This window comes from Eumetopias jubatus, unplaced genomic scaffold (genome assembly GCF_037043125.1).
Source record: "Eumetopias jubatus isolate StellerSeaLion01/CBP00866 unplaced genomic scaffold, mEumJub1_p1.0 scaffold_14, whole genome shotgun sequence".
Classification (NCBI taxonomy): Eukaryota; Metazoa; Chordata; class Mammalia; order Carnivora; family Otariidae; genus Eumetopias; species Eumetopias jubatus.
Window position 1 is genome coordinate 68,321,516 of NW_028274820.1, and position 20,973 is coordinate 68,342,488.

General features: G+C 41.2%; 1 protein-coding gene and 1 pseudogene across 3 annotated transcripts in view; one reads left to right on the forward strand and one right to left on the reverse strand.

Annotated features, from left to right (window-relative positions):
* ELMO1 (engulfment and cell motility 1) overlaps positions 1 to 20,973 on the reverse strand; it is a 523,658-nt gene that overhangs the window by 446,943 nt on the left and 55,742 nt on the right. The window lies entirely within an intron of this gene.
* LOC114210583 (small ribosomal subunit protein eS21 pseudogene) lies at positions 13,589 to 13,841 on the forward strand (annotated as a pseudogene).

Sequence of the window (20,973 nt, forward strand, 5' to 3'; positions counted from 1 at the left end):
CCTGAAGAAGCTCTCCTCATTAGAAGAAGCAGAAGAGAAAACTATCATCTACTGCAGAACCACCAAAGCACCAATTCTCAAATACAAACTACTCATCTCAGTCATTATTTCTTATGACCAAAACTTTGATCCCAGTGATTATAAAAGTTCAAACCCAGTGTGAAGACACAGGAGAAAATGTGGCTTCCGAGGTAAAGTGGAGGGCTGAAGAGCTAACCAACTAGTTAATCAATGCAGACAGTCTGAAAATTCTTTTCCTCAATAGCAGACTCTTGTCTCAGTTGCTTATAATTATTCCAACTCATCTCTTACCTTTTTCTAGGCATAGAGAGACATAGAAAGTATCACCATGAACACCACTCTCCTTCCCATGTTGTCATCATACCAAATATGTGCAATGACTTTAAGCTTCATAAGTACAAAAGCGTGAAATAGTTAAAATCGATTGTATGACCTACTAAAGATTACAACCATTACATTGATTTAAAAAAACATCTGCTAAATGAATCACCAAACTAAGATCCCACTTGTGTTCACCACTAACAAGGTCCTTTCCACCAATGAGGTTTCCACGGTTATTAAAATGACCCAGAAATTGTTTCTGAATTCTCAGCAGAAAGCCCCATCATAATCAAAGGGACTAGAAGATGTAAAGGAAAATTTAGGTAGAGTTTCCTTACTTTTGCCCCTCAATTTTCATACCTGTGTCTATAAGACAAAGGAAGAAACTACAGTCACATCCTCTAGGAATGGAAAATCCAGTGTATTTTTTGCTTCAAAGTTAAATTTTGTTGCATGCAACAAGCATTATTAGTAATAATGATTATCTATCAGACTTTAGCATTAACTATTTATTATATATTAAAATAGACAAACCAAAATGCCAACAACATCCCTCTCATTTCATCACACATAGAATTTCTGTGAGGTAGATTGGCAAATACTGTCACATAATCTCATTTTATGAATAGGTGACTGAGGCACAGAAGTTAAGACCCAGCTGGGAATCAGACTCATTCCAATATCTTAACATCTAACGCTCAAAACAGTAGCCGAAGTAAGACAAAGTTATGAGATCATGTACAAATCAACTGCACTTATCTAAGTTGTATGTTTCTATTTGAAGAGAGGAAGTCAGACTGAGAATTTCCCACCTCACACTGAAGAGTTTCATCCATAGAACAACTCAAGGCTGGAAAGACCATGCAGCTTATACATGACATGCCCTTTCCAAGGTTCATTCCTCTAGAGTCTTTAGAATAGCAACATCTCCCAACCTGATGCAGAGAACTAGCCCCAACTAAGTAACAGCATTCTCCAAACTCCTCCAAGGGAAAAAAGAGATTCTCTGCTCATTTCACAAATATTACCAAGGGCCTCCCTTCCAGCAATCGTGGAACCTGGAGATCCTGACAAAGAGTGAAGGAAACCCAGGTTGCTGCTCACAAGGCCTTTCCATTCTTATTCTCAGCAACCAGACAACAGGCTAAAGAAATCACTGAAAGAATAAAAGAACAAAAAGATAGCAGATGCTCCTAAAATACTTTACACCTACATAGTTCCATTATGTCTAGAAGAATATGAAAGCAGGGGCGCCTGGGTGGCTCAGTTAAGTGGCTGCCTTCAGCTCAGGTCATGATCCTGGGGTCCTGGGATCGAGCCCCGCATCGGGCTCCTTGCTCGGCGGGGAGCCTGCTTCTCCCTCTCCCTGCCGCTCTGCCTACTTGTGCTCTCTCTCTGTCAAATACATAAATAAAATCTTAAAAAAAAAAAAAGAATATGAAAGCAAAATCTCTTTGATAAGGAGTTTTTACAAGCCCAACATTTTCTGGCCTCTGCCTCTTTCTGTCCCCATCTCTTACTGCACTCTTCCTGGCTCACACTCTTCCGGCCACATGGGACTTCTTGAAGTTCCTCAGAAATACTATGCCTCCAACCACTATTCCCACAACTTCCCATAGCTGCTTGCCCACCTTATTCAGGACTCATGCAAATGTCATCTCCTCACAAGAAGCCTTCTCTACACAACCTAATGCCAGTAAAATTGCCAGCACACATCCTTCCCGAGCATCCTCTCCCCGCTCTGTCACTCACCCTCTTTACTCCCCACTTCTCACTACCTGGTACCGTATTACACACCCACCTACTTGTTTATCGTCATAATTCCACTCTAGAGTGTAAACTGTGAGGTAGGGATGCTGTCCCCTTCACCACTATACCTCTAGTCATATAGTAGGCTCTCAATAAATATCTGGTGAATGAGTAACTCATAAATAAATAAACTGATTAGATTTGGGGCAAGCCATTTATTTCTTAGACACTTGAAATTCCTCAGAAGTACAGTGAAAAATAGCAGGTAACAAATTCAACTCAGTAAGTGTGTGACCTGGAGAGCCTGGGGAAAGACTACAGAGGAGAGAGTTGGTTACTTAAGCATGGTGCAAATTAAGCATCACCAGACTGTCACAGAAAAAACTGGTGAGCACTGGACCCGGTTCGTGTAATCAGAATACTCTAAACACAAACAAAACAAAAGCTAGAAATAATAGTCAAAATGCAGTAATTTACATGCAATTATTTTAGAGCATATAAAACAAGCAGAAATAAACTACAGCAACCATCTACTATTTCCCACTACCTTCTCCTCTACACTAACCTCCACTGCAGGCATCATCATCAATCACTGATAAAAAATCTAACTTCCTTCTGCCCTGGTTACATAGGACATCAGAATCACTAACACACAAGCCAATTGCAATTTCTTAAAACATTTAGAAAAGTAGACAAATTAGGAATAGAGGGAAACTTCCTTCCTAAAGGATGTCTAAAAAGCCTACAGCGATCATCATTCTCAATCACAAACCACTGAGCATTCCTTTTAAAATTGAAAACAAAGCAAGGAAGCCAAATAGAACAACCTCTCTATTAAATATTGTGCTGGAGGTCCCAGCCTACACAATAAGTCAAGAAAAACAAACATTATAAGGATTGAGGAGAGATGGGATGCCTGGGTGGCTCAGTCAGTTAAGCGTCTGCCTTCAGCTCAGGTCATGATCCCAGGGTCCTGGGATCAAGCCCTGCGCATCAGGCTTCCTGCTCAGCAGGGAGTCTGCTTCTCCCTCTCCTCCCACTCGTGCTTGCTCTCTCGCTCTCTCTGTCAAATAAATAAATATATAAATCTTAATTTAAAAAAAAAGGTTTGAGGAGGGAAAGCAAATTTGTCATTATTCAGAGGATATAATTATCTACCAGAAACTTTATTAGTATTCATAAGATAGTTTGTCAAAGTTTCTTAATATAAGATCAATACATAGAAGTTATTTTCATTTCTATACACCAGCAATAAAGAATTAGAAAGAGCAATCTTTTAAACATACAATTTACAATAATAATAATAAAGATAGGAATATATCAAACAAAATTTTACAAGAGCTTTCCACATAAAATAATAAAATTTATTGAAAAATTTTAAATACCCCCAAATAGATGAAGAGACATAAGAGTTTGAGTAAGAGGAATCAATATGGTAAAGACATTAACAAGGATATGTAACAAATATATAGGCCGGAGAAGGGCCTACACACAGACGACAGCATAGTAACTGCCAAAGCTGACACTGTGGACTAGCGTCAGGGGAAATGAACCATTTAATAAATAGCACTGGAACGATGTAGGGAATTATTAAACTCAAACCCTAGATCACAATCCACATTAAATGAAACAATTCCAAAGATTAAGTATAAATGAACAGAAAGGAAAATCTTAGAAAATATATATAAAAGAATATCTTAATTTTATCATTAGGTAAGAAGGATTTCTTAAGATACAAATAGCCCAAAACATAAAAAAGAAACTGATCAATTCATCTACAAAATAATTAAGAACATTCATCAAAAGGTACCATAAGAAAAAAATATAATAACAAATATAAGCCACTGTTAAAAAGAAAACCACAGGTTTTCTTATGCTCTTATGCTCCATGAAGTCCCCAAATCGGGACTTAATCCCCAATCTAATGGCAGATTCAACCTCCCCCAAAATATAATCCTAAATGGTTAGTCAGCAATTTTCCAGTGGGCAGCAATGAGGTAATCTATCACATGGACCCACTACAAGGTTAGGTAATCTACAGGACAAGCCCCCTTGTCTGAAATAATTCTTTCTTTTCTTTTGCTAATAACTTTCTTGCCCCACCCTCCTTCCTATAAAAACTCTGCATTGTGTACAATTCTTTGGAGTATCTCTCTACTTGTTAGATGGGATGCTGCCTGATGAATCATTTAATAAAGCCAATGAGATCTAAAAATTTACTTGGCTAAATTTTGTTTTTTTAACATCACTTATTGAAAAGATATTTGTAACATTTATAAGGAACAAAAACTTATTACATAGCATATAAAAAGGGCTCCAATGAATCAATATGAAAAGGATAAGCAACCAAAAGTCATGTTGGCATTTCACAAAAGAGAAGACATGAAGGTCAATAAACCTGTGAAAAGATGGTCAACCCCACTGGTAATTAGGAAAATGCAAAGAAACCCCAACATATCCTTGAGACTAGAAAACTTATACAATCTGACAATACCAAGTGTTGAAAGTATGTGGAGCAACGAGAATTTCATGTGGTCCTGGGGAGAATTTAATTTGGCACAACTACTGTGAGGTCATGATAACATTGCCTAGTAAAGCAGCAGGTGTGTAAACCCCCTCCATCACAGCTGTTCCTCTCATGGGTACACATCCTAGAGAAACGCTTACTCATCTGCTCTAGAAGAGGTATACAAAAATACTCATAGCATCATCCTCACAGCAAGAAGCTGGAAACAATTCAAATAAATGTCTATCCTGAGAAAAACTGTGGCATATTCACAAAATGGAATACGCTATAAAGACTGAAGAGGAACTACGGCTACATGTACCAATATGGGTGGGTCTCAGAAAGATAATGTTAACGTTGACCAAGTCACAGCAAATCGCATAGAGAATAATTCCATTTTTATAAAGTTCCAAAAAATATTGTCTATATTTACATAACCCTAAAAATAAAAAAAAAAATCATGAATGAAATATTCAGGACAAAGGTACAAAGGTGAGGGAGGGGAAACAGATCAGGGCTTCAAAGACACTGGTAATGTTCTATTTCTCAAGCTGGGCGGTGGGTATGTGTTAATGTTTTATTATTCTTCATTAAGCAATACATATCTATTACATATCCTCATTTGCCTCTATGGTATACTTAACAAAAATGTAAAATTCTATCATAATTTATTAAAATAAAAATGTTAAGTGTTGGTATTTATTTACCTAGAAAATCCACTCATGTGAAACACCACATTTTAGCGTGATAACAAGGGAATGAGACATTCCTATACTAATAATGGAAGTATCTTTAAACCTTCTTACATATATTTAAAGTAGCTACATCTCAACAAACTGCATGATGCAGAAGAATCTATGATCTGCTAGAGAATGAATCTTTTCTTTTCCAAAGAAGGAAGGAGCATGTTTTCTACCGAGGTCGAGTTAAATAACCTTCCCGTCTGAAAAGCACAGAATAAATGCCGTCTCTTCCTGGTTCTCTTCATCACTGGAGTGTTTCTTATTCCTTGCCTGAAATTCCCTTCTCTCACCCACCCCTTTGCATTTACTCATCACTCCCTAGATGAGTTGATGGCTTGTCATGTGATTATTTAGCAACTCCAGAGGGCGATGGGGTTGGTGGGGCCGAGGTTCAGACGGAGAGAAATGAGAAAGCAACGGAGATGGAGGCTCAGAAATACCTTCTTTCCATGTCCCCATTACTAAAACTAATGAAAATAATTGTCAAAACGAAAATCCTGAAATGACTTCATTTGCTACAAATACTTGCTAGTAATTACCACTTAGTCATTGTCTTGACCTTTTGCAGTGAGTATATGATGAACACTGGCTCTGCTCAGTTTGTTTTTTCTGTTTGTTTTGTTTTTAAAGCAATGAGCTTCTAGTTCCAGAACTCATTGATTTATTATAATTTAGTCCTGTCCCCACATTTAAAGAAAATAAGGAAGCTGACAAGAAAAGTGACTGAGGCCACAAACATAGTGTCGTGTGATTAAGACCATCATCTCTGAGATCACGGTCACTAACTGACTATGCCTAAGCAGCAGGGTGACTCTGGGCAAATTCCGTAATCCTCAGTGTCTCCTCGGTTAAATGTGGGTAGTCCTGCTCCCTCACAGGTTTGCTGTGATGATTACATGATGCCAAGCGCTTCCATGAGACCCGGGCACATAATAAACGTTCAGTGTGTCATCACTGTCTTTATGTCCTAGAATCACAAAGCCAGGAAGGTCCAAGATAGAATTTTCCATAGATTTCTCTTTTTATCCACCCCTAACCTATACATCTCATTTTTGAAATGATGGCTATTTAATAACACTTTTTATAACTTTGAGTCAAATTAATAAACTTTTCTCGCCTCTCCAGGGCTAACTGAAACATATGTATTTCAAACTAATAAAAACGCAGTAATTCAATAAATAATGGCCACTCTCCTTTCTGCCAATCCCTTCAGTCTAGTTTACATATTTAATGGGTATTTTCAGCTGTGTTTCTAGATAAATCCCTCACTCATCAAGGGATCTGGCAGTTGGCGCCCCTCCTCGGCGCTCTTTTTTCGTAATTATCTTCCTTTTTCCAACCTGGCATTGAGCAGAAAAGAGCGGTAATCACGAGATATCATCTGCCCAGTCAGACAGGCTCTTAATGATGGCGAACGTAGCCACAGCCAGCCCCCCTCTCCTCTCCTGATCTCACCCTCAGGGTTGAGAAATAGTCGTGTGCCGTGACACCTAAGGGAAAGATCACCTGAAAGACCCGCACCTAAAATCCCGCCCCACCGTGGGCTTTGCAAGTCAGCGCCTCACGTCACAGCAAGAGAATGGGCTATAAAACTGAAGATAGCACTAGGGGAGGTCTGTTCTGGGAAGGGCACCCTTACCTCAAAGCCAAAAGCAAACAATCTAACAAAACCAATACGCAAAAGTGGTAGTTGAATAAATTTAGACTTTTGTGGTAAATCCCTCTGTTGAGTAGTATGCTTCATCTTTCCATTACAAGAAGTCTAAGGCTTATTTGTTCATGATGCTATTTTAATTTAAGCAGTGCTTTTCTTTTAAACAACTCGCCACATTATCATAAACGCTCAATGCCTATGCAAACAATTTTTACTCACTTTAAGCCCACACAACTACTGATAGAAGCTCAAAGGGTAAATAGAATCAATCCATGATTCCCAGTTCTCTCCTTTCCTTGCTGCTTTAGAAGACTCACTCAGAGGTCAACCAAGTCTCTCTCATGTTTAAGGCACTAACAAAGCAAGAGCATCCAATCGATGAGAAAATAAAACATTATTTGTTACTTAATAGTTCTAAAAAATACAAGGTCAGCATCACGAGAAAATGTGCACTGCTTTGGATTTCCTGACACTTATTTTTTGATTTTCATTTTAATTACATATGGGGTGTGAGCACTATGGGTGATGTTCCCGAGGAGCTAATCTGGCCCTAGTCCAGCTTCGGCCAGCTTTCCCCAAGAGCTCTAGTTTATTATACCCTGAGATCACATTTAAAATATTTAACACCAGCATGGGGTCCACAATGACCAGTCATAAGGGATGCTGGCCATGACCAGTTTACCAGTGAGTCCTGGCTGAAGGCCAGTGCGTTGGACACCCAAGAAGCCCAGGAAGGAAAGGGGGGGGTGGCGGCAGAAAATGTGATGTTATGCAACCATTTGTGTCTGAATTTATCAGCAGCCAGGTCCCAGTTCTCCCCGTTGTCCAAGAGCTTATTAATACATTTTTGGAAGTCTTGCAAAAAGCTGAATATACTATATCTGAGGCATCCTTGCCACTTGCCAGATAAAGGGAACATTAGTTAATCATTTTTTTTTTTTAAATCTAGAACTTCTACAAAGTAATTTTTGGTTCTTTGATTCCTCTCCCTGATTCCTCTAATGTTTCCTCTCCTTGGAAGCAAAGCAGTACTCAAAAGCACACACAATCACATCTTAACAGGTTACTCCTTTCTCGACTAAAAACTTGGTAACTGAAAAACAGAAGCCTTCCTGTGTTTAGGAACCGGATAAGCAGATATCAAATGTTTCCTAGCCAAAAAGCACTGATTCATACAGCTTGAGAGGAAAGGGCTGAACTAGTTAGCAAACGTTTAGGATTATACCTTTGCTCAAAGCCCTGACCTCATGTTCACTGTTTTTTAAACATTTTTCATTCATCCAAGATCAAAAAAGTTGCAAGAAATCTGTGAACTTGTAATTCACAGCATCTCTTACTTACCCATTAGTTTAAAATCTCTGTATCCACAGGATGTGGCAGGTCTTACAAGTTTCAAAAGAGGGAAACTGCCAGACCAAGTGTCTGTCTTTTGATGGACAAAGATAAAGCACTAGAAGCGGTTCTTCCTTCAGGGATGAGTCAACATAGCGGCCTCACACAGTTATGCAAATGAAGAGTGAACTAGTACCACTGAGGGGGAGGAGGAGTGACCTTTTGTGACCTGAGCAGGGTTGCCCCTTCCAATACTCCTTGATAGGCAGAGTAAATCAATGAAGAGAAGGTGGATACATTTGCATAAGGATAGAGGAACTATATCCTCTACCCACCAGAAAGAAGGGATCCAGAATCCCTCTCTTAGGACATTCGATTTAATTAGACTCTGATGGGTTGGGTTTGTCCTGACACAAAAGGAAACCTAGAGTCTGAAGGGATTAATTAACAGTCCACCAAAGTGGTATTAAAATTACTTTAAACTGAAAACATCAGAACAATCAGCAGCCACAGAAAGAAAATTATCTAAACTTAAGCAGAGACTCCAGAAAATACATCTCCCACTGACACCGACTCCCCCACTCCCCCCAACCTGACTTGAGGGAGAGGACTGACCCTTAGCACCAAGAAGTATGAATTCAGCTGTTTATTAGCATCAAAAAGCCCAACAGAACTTTCCATACTTTCCCATAAGAGCTCTAAACACCTCTTTTTCAGTAAGTTGGTACATAAAACCTTTACCTTTGACTATTCAGCAAGTTACCCAATACTGAGTACTCTGGCGTGCACAGGTAAATGAACCTTCCCTTTTGCCTGTTAATCTGTCTGTTGTCAGTTAAATGGCAGGACCCAGACCTTTTAAAGCTAAGTGAATAGAGGAAAGTTTTCCTCCCAACAGATCCCAAAGACAGGAGAAGTCAGAAGTATAACCCAAGTTCACAAACAGGGTCTGGAGAAAGCCCCCACCAAACCAGGCATACTGGCCTGGGGAGCCTGCCTTGGGGCAGCAGCTCAGCTCGGGGTGTGCACTGAAGAGCCACACCCTTGGAAGGCCAATGTCCAAGCGCCCGGTGGGGTGGGGGTGGGGGCCTGTGTGGGAGCCTGGACCAGATACCAGAGGCAGCCCCTACTTCTGTCTCTCCTGGGCAGCCTGAAGCAGATCTAAAACCTGGACCAGGACTGCTCCTTTGTGGATAGTGGCAGAACCGAAGAGATGGAGCATTAACTGACTTCCAATTAATAGGTACAAAAGAATGCTCAGAAAATTGATATGGACAATGAAAGAATAGTAACAAGACGTGGACGCCAACAGGCACAAACCCACAGAGATAAAGAGAGGGGGAGAAAAAAAACAGACATCATTTTAAAAATTGCTATTACCAGGAATAAAAAGGGGGGGGGGACTAAAATTTACAGATGGACTTTTATGTAAATACACTTACATCTAACTTGCTAAATTCTTGACTCTGCTTACCATGATGTTTCTCCTTCAACATTTCTCTTTTCAGAAAATGGACCTCTATTCACACAATCTGAGAACTCACGATAGCTTTTTTTTTTTCTCATTCCATACATTCATATTCATCATCAAGACCAACAGATCTGACCTCCTAAATAGGTCAAACAGTCTCTCCCAGTCTTCTTCCACCTCCACTTTCACCCTCACTTCTGCTGGGACATTTGTAGTAGCTTCCTGAGAGGTCCCTTGCATTCCCTTGCTCCTCCCCCTCCACTCCCAATTCCACACACTACAAAGAACTTTTATACTGTCTTATCACCTCCCTTCTTAGAATTTCTCAGTGAAGATTCCCATTGCTCCTAGAAACCCTAACAGGACCTTATTTTGCCTCCTTCTCTCTTTGTTCATTATTTTTCAGCCACTAAGGTCTTCATAGCAAGGGTCAGGCTCTAGCCTACCTCATGCTCTACCTGGGAAGTAGGAGATGGTCCATAAATATTTGCTGAATGCTACTGAAATTAGCTATTTTAAGCTCCATATTACCTACAGTAGGATGACTATATGACCCAGTTTGCTTGACAGTCCTTGTTTAGACCCAATGAACCAGCAAACTATTTGATAAATTCTCACTTTCACTCTGGGCTGTATGATGAGTAAGATACAGGGTCACCCTACCTATAAGTATAAGGAAGCTGAAATTCAGAGAGATCAAATAAAGAGTCAGTTCTCTCTATTTGCAGTAGTTATGCTCTATAAAGTCAATGGGAACACTGAATTAGCAAATGCTGAACTATTGCTCCTAGGGGAAATACAGGGTAAGGTTCCTGTGAGCCACTGGCCACATTTTTGTCAGCCAAACAATACACAATTTTGTTTTATGTGTGTTTCTGTTTAAAGACATCTTATTTAATACAGATTGTTGATTCACTAGCCTTGAACTAAGAGCAGCTGTACTGTAACATCTGCCTGAGAAGTTTATCCTACACACACATTTTTTCTTAAGCAGAGCACAACCTTTTGCACTTAGGAGCACTAGACAGCACTCTGTCACTACACTTGGAACTAATCACAAAGCATAAAAATGTGAAAAACATTGAATGACTGCAAAAGCACTGTCAGCACTGATGTAGAGTTATAAATAAATACTCATGAGTAGGTGAATTCACAAATATGAAATCCGCAAATAGTGAGGATCGATGGGAGCTTATTTAAGGCTATACAGCTGCTGTAGAATGAGGACAGACCCCAGACAATATCCAACTTCACAGCCTCTGTCCAGTCATTAGATCAGTAGTAAGAGGAAAAGAACTGCTCTTTCAAAAACAGTACCATTACTCTAGGTAGACTGGCCATAATGATTAAACTGCTGAATTGCCAGTTTATCAAAGTTCCGGTAGATAGTGCAGAGTGAAAGAGGCAAAACTCTTCTTCATGAAGTGGACAAAAGTCTGTATAAAAGTACTCAGTAATCTACAACTCTGAAACACTGAAGATTTAAACAGCAGTAAGCTAGCTACTGCTTCTTAAGTGACAATTCACAAGGGAACCCCAAGTTACTTATGGTAACAGTGGGAGATTTCTCAATCCACGTAGGCTCTAAGATTAACAAAAATATGAATTTATGTGATCATAAATGTTTTTAAGAGTCAAAGCTTGAATCATCTACAGACCAATGTCCAGGTACATTTACATGTAGAACATGAGAAATCAAATACTCTTGCCTCTTTCTAGTCTTCAGGGGTGGACAGAATCTTTGACAAGTTTCTAGTCCTTGATCACTCTCACTATTCAGGAAGTCCTCTCTGTAGTGAATTTCTCACGTCTTAGTAAATTTTTATGTCCTCCTTTAAAACACATTCAAAACAAGATCAATCTGCAGGTTTATGAGCAATATGACTAAAATATTTTAAATTACACATCAGTTTTCCATGCAAGAATTTAAGACTAAGGCTATTTAAGAATTAAGCATAAGAAAAATACTTCCCACTGGTCCACTTTATTCTAACTGGCTCTCTTGGCATGTCAAGACTCACACTGCTCCATTGATACAAGATGATGTTTGAAATGTTTTTAGCTAGTTGATAAAATATTAAAGGCAATCTCAGAAACACTTGCCTTACATTAAAAAAAAAAAAAGAAGTCTTCTTCCTACCATTTACTAGTTAGGGGATGGGGCTGAAATTTGGCAGAAAATAAACTCTTAAAGTCAACTTAGAGTTCATAATTTGAAATAAATTAAGACTTACCAAAAAATTCCAATAGGAATTTGAAATGTACTCTTTGCCCAGATTCTCCCGATACTAACATCTTATCACAGTAGCTTTCTCTCTTTTTCTTGTATTGTTTCTGAACAGTGAAGGAGTTCAGAGTATGCCACCCCCAAAACGTGCAGCTCTAGCATAAGGATTATTGTGAGCAAAAGGCAATTTTTAAAAGAGCAGACACAGGATGAGCTTTCTGCCCTCTGCCAATCTGCCTGAAAACAGAACATAAATTCCCCCATAAAGGGGTCCCCTGCTTCCCAAACCAGAACGAGGACAACCTTATCACATAAGATGAGATGGCACCGAGATGCACCTGCACAAACAAGCCTTAATTAACCCTGATTTCCAGTAGTTGCCCCACATATTCACCCTCCCATAGTTGCTACCCTTGAAAGTCTCAAACTCTTTTCCTTTGTCTTTATCACTTCTCTGAAACTTATTGTTTCTTTTAAGATGCTATATAAGCCCAAGTTCCAACCACCCCTTTGAGTTACCCAACACTGAGTTTCTCCCATGTATATGCACACTGCTCGTGTTAATAAACTTCTCTTTGTTTTTCTCTCATTATTCCATCTTTTGTCAGTCTAATATGCAGGGCCCCAGCTGGAGAACCTGGAAGAATAGAGGGAAAAGAGCTTTTCCTCCTCCAGTACAATCTATGAGAAAGTTGCAAATGTGATGCTCCTTTATCCTTAAATACTTCAATCTGTATTTCTGGAGATCAAGAACATTCACTTACATAATCACAGCACAATTATCAAAATCAGGAAGTTAAAATTGATACAATACTATTATAAAATCCACAGGCCTTATTCAAATTTCACTAATTGTCACAATGATGTCCTTTATCATAAAATAACAGAGTTTGTTTCCCTGGTCCCAGAGCTAATTCAGGATCACTTACAGCACTTAGAGTTCTAAGAATTTCTTTGGTCTCTTTCAACCTAGGATAGCTCTCCAGTCTTTTTCTTTTGTGACCTTGACATTTTTTAAAAGTAAGGTAAGATCTACAAAAGTTATTTTGTAGAATATCCCTCTACTTGGATCCGTCTAATGTCTCCTTGCAATGAGATTCTGGTAATGGATTTTTGGCAGAAATATGACAGGAGTGGTATCATACCTCCTATCAGGAGGCACATGCAGTTGAATTGATGAGGGTGTCAACTTTAAGTACTTGGTTACGATACTATCTGCCCAGTGAGTTCACGAATTCTTACTTGTCATTTCTGTTACAGGGCATCAGACCCAAAAATTTTAAAACACTTCACAAATGAGTCTACTTACATAGTTTCAATGGCTTGTATTTTTAGTTACATTTTCAGAGTTTTTACTTGAGGACTCATCTTTATTTTCTACCTATTTATTCCTTTTATTACTAAGTATAATGTTTCTAGTACTTTCCCTTTTTATCTTATAAGGTGTTACAGGAAAAGTGTCTAATCAAAGATTATTTTAGGCAACATTTAAAATGATGTTAGTTTTGGCTGCCAGGGGGATGCAGCGCTTCCGTTCTGCACTCACAGCGATGGGAGCAAGTACTCCCTCGACATGCAGAAGGACGCTGGTGAATTCGTGGACCTCCACGGAAATACTCGGCCAGCAACCGCATCATCGGTGCCAAGGACCACGTGTCCATCCAGATGAACATGGCCAAGGCTGAAAAGGGGGCAGGATGTTCAATGTCCAATTTAAAACCTATGCTACCTCTGGGGCCATTTGCAGGATGGGTGAGTCAGATGACTCCATCCTCCAACTGGCCAAGGCCAATGGCATGGTTTCAAAGAACTTCTGACTGGAGAGGATCACAGATGTGGGATATTTGTTATAAATAAATAAATAACCTTCTAAATAAAACTACACTAGTTTTTGGTAAATTTTCAAATATATAGGTAGGGTGGGGTTTTCTGGGGTTCTTCTATATTTTACTTGTGGTTTGTATAGAATATGTTGCTTAGACAATCCATGGAATGTCAATACCTATTTTGGTCAAACAAACTGAAAACTAATACACATGAATCACGTGCCAATATACACACTGTCTCAGTACATTTGGGCTGTTATAACAAAGAACCATAGACTGGGTGGCTTCTATAAGCAACAGAAATTTTTTTCTCACAGTCTGGAAACTGAAAGTCCAAGATCATGCTGCCAGCATGGTTGGATTCTGGTGAGACCCTCTTCCTGGTTACAGACTGCCTACTTCTCCTTTTCATCAACACATGGCAGAAAGTAAAAGTGAGCTAGCTCTCTGGCCTCTTCTTATAAGAGCACATACCCCATTCATGAGGGCAAAGCCCTCTCACATAACCACCTCCCAAAGGCCCCACACCTCCAAATGCCATCACACTAGGGATTAGATTTCCAACATATGAATTTCAGAGGGACACAACCATTTAGTCCATAATGCACATTTAATTACTTATACTCAAAAAGTTTAATGAAGTGATACAGATGCAAATAAAAAGCACCAGTCATTAGAAAAGATACATTTATAAACAAGAATGATGAAAATGATTGCAGGAAAATGAAATTCTCCATTTGTCAGAAAGACACTAAATTCTAGATCTACTCAAAAGCCTGCCTCAGAAATTTGACCCCAACAAATTACTTCTTTTACTGTAATCTGTAATAAAACTAGCAAGGATTGCACACACAAAAAAGACAAGAATGCAGATGAACACAAATTTGTTTGAACTTCTGGTCTTGTTTAAATAACATTGCAGATATCATATTGAAAAATATACAGAATTATTTGACAAAGCGTAAAAAGTATACATTCTATACTTTGTTTTGAAGTTCTAAGCATAGCCAACACTGCCTAGGAATTGGTTTAATATTTTTCCAGCAGCAAATGCATAAACTTCCTTGGACAGTGCCTGAAAATCTACCCCTTAGCTGGCCTCACTGGGACTCTGGGATCCTTGGCCCACAGTAGTCAATTCTCCAGAATAATCCATTTAAGACATAGATCAGATCATGTCACTCCCGTGCCCCAAACCTTGCATCCTATCCCACTTAGGAAACATTCCAAGCCGTATTTATAGTCTGTCGGCCTCTATGGTCTGATCTGCACCCCACTCAGTACTTCTTTCCCTGCCCTTCTCCAGAACAGCTACACTGTCCCTGCTGTTCTCCAGCACACCAAGCACAGGGCTGCTCCTCTGCCTAGAACATTCCCCCACCACCACCACCACCACCACCAAATTCCCCTGTGGCTTGTTCCCTCTCCTTACATAGGTTCTAATGTTGCCTCCTTGGGAAGCCTGCCTTGATCCCTAAGCAAAACAGTGTCCTGTCCTTCCCCACCTGCCTCCCATACCTTATTTTCTTATTGGTGCTCTTCAAAGTCTGCCATCATTTCAGGCATTTGTTTACTTGTTAATGTTCTGGATTCTTCACTAGAAAAGAAGCTTCAAGTGAGCATGAGTGTTTGGTTCACCACCACCACCATATCCCATCTAGAAGAGACGCTGGCACACCCTGACACCTAATAAACATGTGTTGAATGAAGGGGTGAATGAGTGCTTTGATTTCCACGTGACAAAATGCCTGCACGCACACACACGCGCGCACACACACACGCACAGAGAATATGGAGGGTGGTAAATCTGTTCCTTGCATCAGAATGGCCGATAGAGCTTTGAAACACCACACGCCAGGTCCAACCCTTGGAGATCTGGATTCAGCAAGCATTCCCAGGCTAAATTCTGACTCAGAGCCAGGAGCCAGAAGTCTCTTACAAGAGGCTGAGCTACCTACCTATTAACTGAAGATCAAATCTTAATTGGAGGACTCCTGGGCAGTGTTTCACATGCTGTGCTTTTTAGCTGCCCAGTCTTGACTACGAATGACCACCTATAAAATCAGTGCCTGCAGCCCATGTGGTATGGGCCACAGTGATCTCACCCTCGGCCTGGAGCCCACTTCCTTAAGGAATAAACATACTCTCTTAACCAATGTCGTTTATTTGTGACAAGAGGGTGTGTGCACTGAGAATGCAGGTTTCCTCTGTTTTGGAAGCCAACTGAATGTGCAGGTGGCTGGGGAGGGAGGGAGGAATAAGAAAGAGTAATCAAGGTTTGGATAAAGGGCATAAGGTTGCAGGGACAAACTGTTCTTGCCTGGGAGACTCACTGAGAAGAGAATCACAGGGTCTCCTGATAAGTTTTCCAATAGTTTTTAATGCTCATCTCCCCGCCCTGGACTCAATGCCTCTCACTGAACCCTCTCATTTAGTTACAGACTAAACGTCCATGTTCCCCATATCCCTATGTTGAAACCTAATCCTCACTGTGACGGTATTTGGAGGTAGGGGTCTTTGGAAGGTGATTAGGTCATGGGAGTGGAGACCTCATGAATGGGATTAGTGCCCTTATAAAAGAGACCCCAGAGAGCTCCCTTGGCCCCTCCACCCTGTGAGGACAGAGCAAGAAGATGAACTGGGAAATGAGCTCTCACCAGACACCAAATGGGCAGACACCTTGATCTTAGACTTCCCAGGCTCCAGACAGTGAGAAATAAATTTGTGTTGTTTAAAAGCCACCCAATCTGTCATATTCTGTTACAGCAGGCTGAGCTAAGACCCCTCACAACAGCCTTACTGGGGAGTCATTATAATCCCTACTGTATAAATGAGTAAGCCACAGTATAGAGCCTAGGGACTCTGACACAGTCACCATAGGTAAGTGGAAGATCCAGGGTTCAAATCCAGCTCTTTGGCTTCAACGAAGGCTCTACCATCCCCTACTGAACTGTGGCTGGTGCCTCGATCTCCCAGCCCCCCACCCCCCAACATACACTCAGCTCAGCCCTTGATTCCTTCAACAATTCCTAACCCTGTATGCACATTAGAATCACCTAGAGAACTTTCAAAGGAAATTCTTGAACCCTACTCCCAGAGATTCTAATTAATTAGGTGGCATCTAGGCATTAGCATTTTTTTAAACTTCCTAGATAATTCCTCTGTACAACCAGAGTTAGAAACCACTGTTCCAGGTCAGTGGGAAGAAAGGCCAGGCCCAGGTGGAAGTACCACAAGCGGCATATACAAAGAAGGAACGCCCAGTTCAGAAGAGATCAGAGAGTAGCTTGGCTCAGAAGCTTCTAGAACTAGGAATGTGGTTCTAGCCCATCCTGAAAAGAAGCCTGAGGTACTGAGCTCAAGTCTAGAATGGCAATGTTTGCTAGGGCTGCCATAACAAAGCACCACAAACGGAGTGACTGAGCCAACAAAAATATGTTGTCTCACAGTTCTGGGGCTAGAAGTCTGAGATTAAGGTGTGGGCAGAGCCACGTTCCCTCTGAAGGTACTCAGGAAAGACCTATCCCAGACCTGCCTCCTAGCTTTCAGGAGTTCCGTGACTTGTGACGACATAGCTCCATCTTCACACGGCAGTGCCCCTCACATGTGTCTATGTCCCAAACCCCCTTCACTAAGGGCCCCAGTCATAATGGATTAGGGCTTACCCTACTCAGTATGACCTCATCTTAACTAACCACATCTATAAGGACCCTTACTGCCAAATAATGTCACATGCTGAGGTCCTGGGGGCTAGGGGAAGACTCCAGCATATCTTTTCTGGGAGGGACACAATAAAACCCACGACAGGCAGGTAGAGCCAAATGTTGAGGCAGTGTTCCCCAAGGATGCACTTAGGAACATATTCCTGTGCCAGAGATCCACTTCACTCAGTGTCCTGACAATTTACAATGGGCGCGTATACATGTTCCAGGCCCAGAAAAGTCCTTCAGGAAAGCCATCTGTCGGCTTTGTTTATCCAAATCTATTTGACCATAAAGCCCTTTCCAGCTCTCATCTTTTAACCACCTATGGAACACAATTCAGGAAACACCACAACCATCTAAGTGTGGAGGAGCCATGATGAATTAAAGCCTCATATGAGGGTGAAAGCGCCCAGCACCCAGGAGTGGACCATCTGATATGGAGGCAGTGGGTCTCGATCTTTCCTTGAGAAAACACCCGCAGAAACTAGAAACAAAAGGTAAATGATCATGAACTACATTTTTTTTTTACAGTATTGTAATAAATAATCCTGAGTCTTATTCCATAGTCTATGTAGCCAATTTTTTATAATATGGTGATTCATCTCACAGAGTGCCATTTCAACCCTCTGGGACGTTGAGCCTGGGGTACAGGGATATTGTAATTTGGGGTAGGACATGTTGTAGCTGGAGAAACCAAATGTCATCCTGGCTCCCCATCGATATTGAGCCGCTGCCTAGAACTACATGAAAGTTGGAGAAAGTAACTTGGGCCTTCTTTACCTCCCTCCCACATCAGAAATCCACTCGGAACATGACACGGTACCGCATTTACAGAGGAGACCAAACAAAATACAACTGCCACCTGCTCAACACAAAATACATCCTGGATTGAGGCAAAAACTTTGGAAAAGGCAACGTTTAAGGTGCACACAAAATAATCCAACATACAGTGTGGCTTCTAAAAATAAAACCATGTAATTTACATATTTTTGAAGCAAGATTCTGCTCAAACAGTTCCTTGAACATAGGGAACCATGGGCCATCTCAAAACTGAAAGGCTTACGTTTTTCAGGTTTTCGCTTTTGAGCAAACTAGACTTTCTAAACTTTTAATTCAAGAAAGAAATTACAGTGCACACCAAAGCAGTACTTTCCACAGCAGCAAATTAGAGAGGGCTAATTTGCGGGCACAGCCGTGCCCTGTTATCTGTACCTTGTCACTTTAATTTAGCACAACCAAAACCTCACCATTCCTTTCATTTTTTACTTCTCCACATAGAATTTTAGCCTTCACGCTGGGTTTCAAAGAGTCCAAAATAAAACCAGCCCACATTAAGCAAAACAGCCACATAAGACCTTTCCTTTATGTGTGGAGAAAAGGACTTTCAAAGTTCAGAAGGAGGATTTTTTTTTTTTTAAAGCACTAAGTAGTCTTGGTAATGTTTTTAAAGATCTGTTTTAAAACGTTGAGATTTTTTTCCTCCATTGTGCTCCAGCGCATGCACAGACGGGTGGATTTCCTCTAACAGAAGCAACAAAGTTGTTACTTGAAACCCGGACATTTCAATCCCTTGCTAAAACATCTCTCCAAGAGCTAAGTTGTCAAACTAGAAGACACACTTTCCATCCTCCTGCCCTGTGGAGCATTAACAGGCAAGGATAAGAGCGTGGGCTCAGGAGACATGCTGGTCTCCAGATCCTCAATGTCCTTACAACAGCGAATCTAGCCATCCTTCAAGCATAGGAAATAGACTGTCAAGAGTGGCAGAACAGAATGCTACCACGTCCACCTATGGATGTGCATAAAGCAGTGAAATACAAGCGTCCCCCAAAACCCTTCATTAACTCTCTCCCTCATTAGGGAGAGCCGCTCTTGGAAACAATTAATTATTGCCAACAGAAATACCTGTCGTCCACAGCCTTGTAGGTTATCACTCAGCTTCCAAAATCTCCTAGCCGTCCCCATCCCACCTGACTCTCTTACCTCTTGAAATGCAGAGCGGATTCCCCAGCATTTTCACCTTGTGAGGATCAAAAAGCCTTATGTATATGTCACCTGGGCTCTCATTCTGTAAATCATTTGGTTAGAAATATTAGTAACTGGGGATGGCTTTATATCGGCCCTCACAGTGGCAAGTTGTAAAAATGCACCACAGACAGGGAAATGCAGACTCCGGAAACTCAAGTGGTAACTGGAATTCAGAGTAGTGCCCCGCCATAAATCTGTACTCCGTAGCTGTCATTGGGAGTAAAAGTCTGCCTCTTGACGGAGCAGAGACCCGAAGCCCATTCCAGGGAGCGTTTCCTGGTACAGCGGTCAGCCTCACCACTTGCAAGAGGAGGGATCAGTTTCACACCCAGCCCATACCCCCTCGCCCAGGGGAATGCCTGGCAGAGCTGGAAAGGGCAGAACTCTTTCCAGCAAACAGAAATCTGACTGACAGAGGCACAGCTTACGAGGGTACCCCGAGGATCACATTTCTTGTTACAGCCTGCCTTTATTTTATTATTATTCTCTGACTCCCAGATGCGAGGAGACCCAGGAATGGAATGAAAGTGAAAGTTACAGGTCCCTCAGCAGACCACAGGCCCTACCTGCTTTGAATAGCATGTTTCAGGTGATTCTATTTCTAATCCTTTCTCTGGCCCACAGAGTTTGATACTCATCACAGCCCCTGACCTGGTTAAAAGAAATCAAACAGATGGCAAAGACTAGTGCCAGAATTCATGCGGGGCTTTCAGTTTTGCTTTGTTTGCAAATGGAAACCAAGTCTGCTCCTTGAGCCTTGCAGACACTCACCACCCCACCCTCCAGTCTCTTGTGTCTGTCCACCAGGTGCTAAGCACTCTTCATGAGGTAGCATTTTCACATGAGAGGACGATGTGGTTGCAGACATCTGCCACGGATCACAGATGGCCACGCCATGGCTGAGCAGCCGACCTGGTGACCATGTAGACGCTGCTTCCCCAACCCCAACTGAACCTAGGGTTCAATTTCCCACGGTATGGAAACCCCAAATCAGGCATGTTCCGGTTATCATTTCTAAAGGCATTTGTGTGAAGGGCCTTATCACGGCATGGGCAAAGGAGAAAACAAAATATAAAATTACACTAAATTGATGAACCTTATGTTAGACAAGTGTGAGCCAATCCATGTAGGTATATGCTCTTCCTCTGCAAAAATCACAACAACCTTCTAACCGTCTTTTGAAGAAGAACATGGGGCTCATGCCTGAAAGCACCCAGGCCTTCACCACTCACACCAGACCCTTTTTGGCTGGTCTCTAATTCATGAGCCATACGGAACCACGGCTTCTTTCTGTGGGCTGACTTGCATTTCAGATTTCAGGCAACTCTTCAAAAACTGGCTCTGGCCCTCGGGAGCCTCAAGGTTTGCGCAACCTCGTGTGACACCTATCC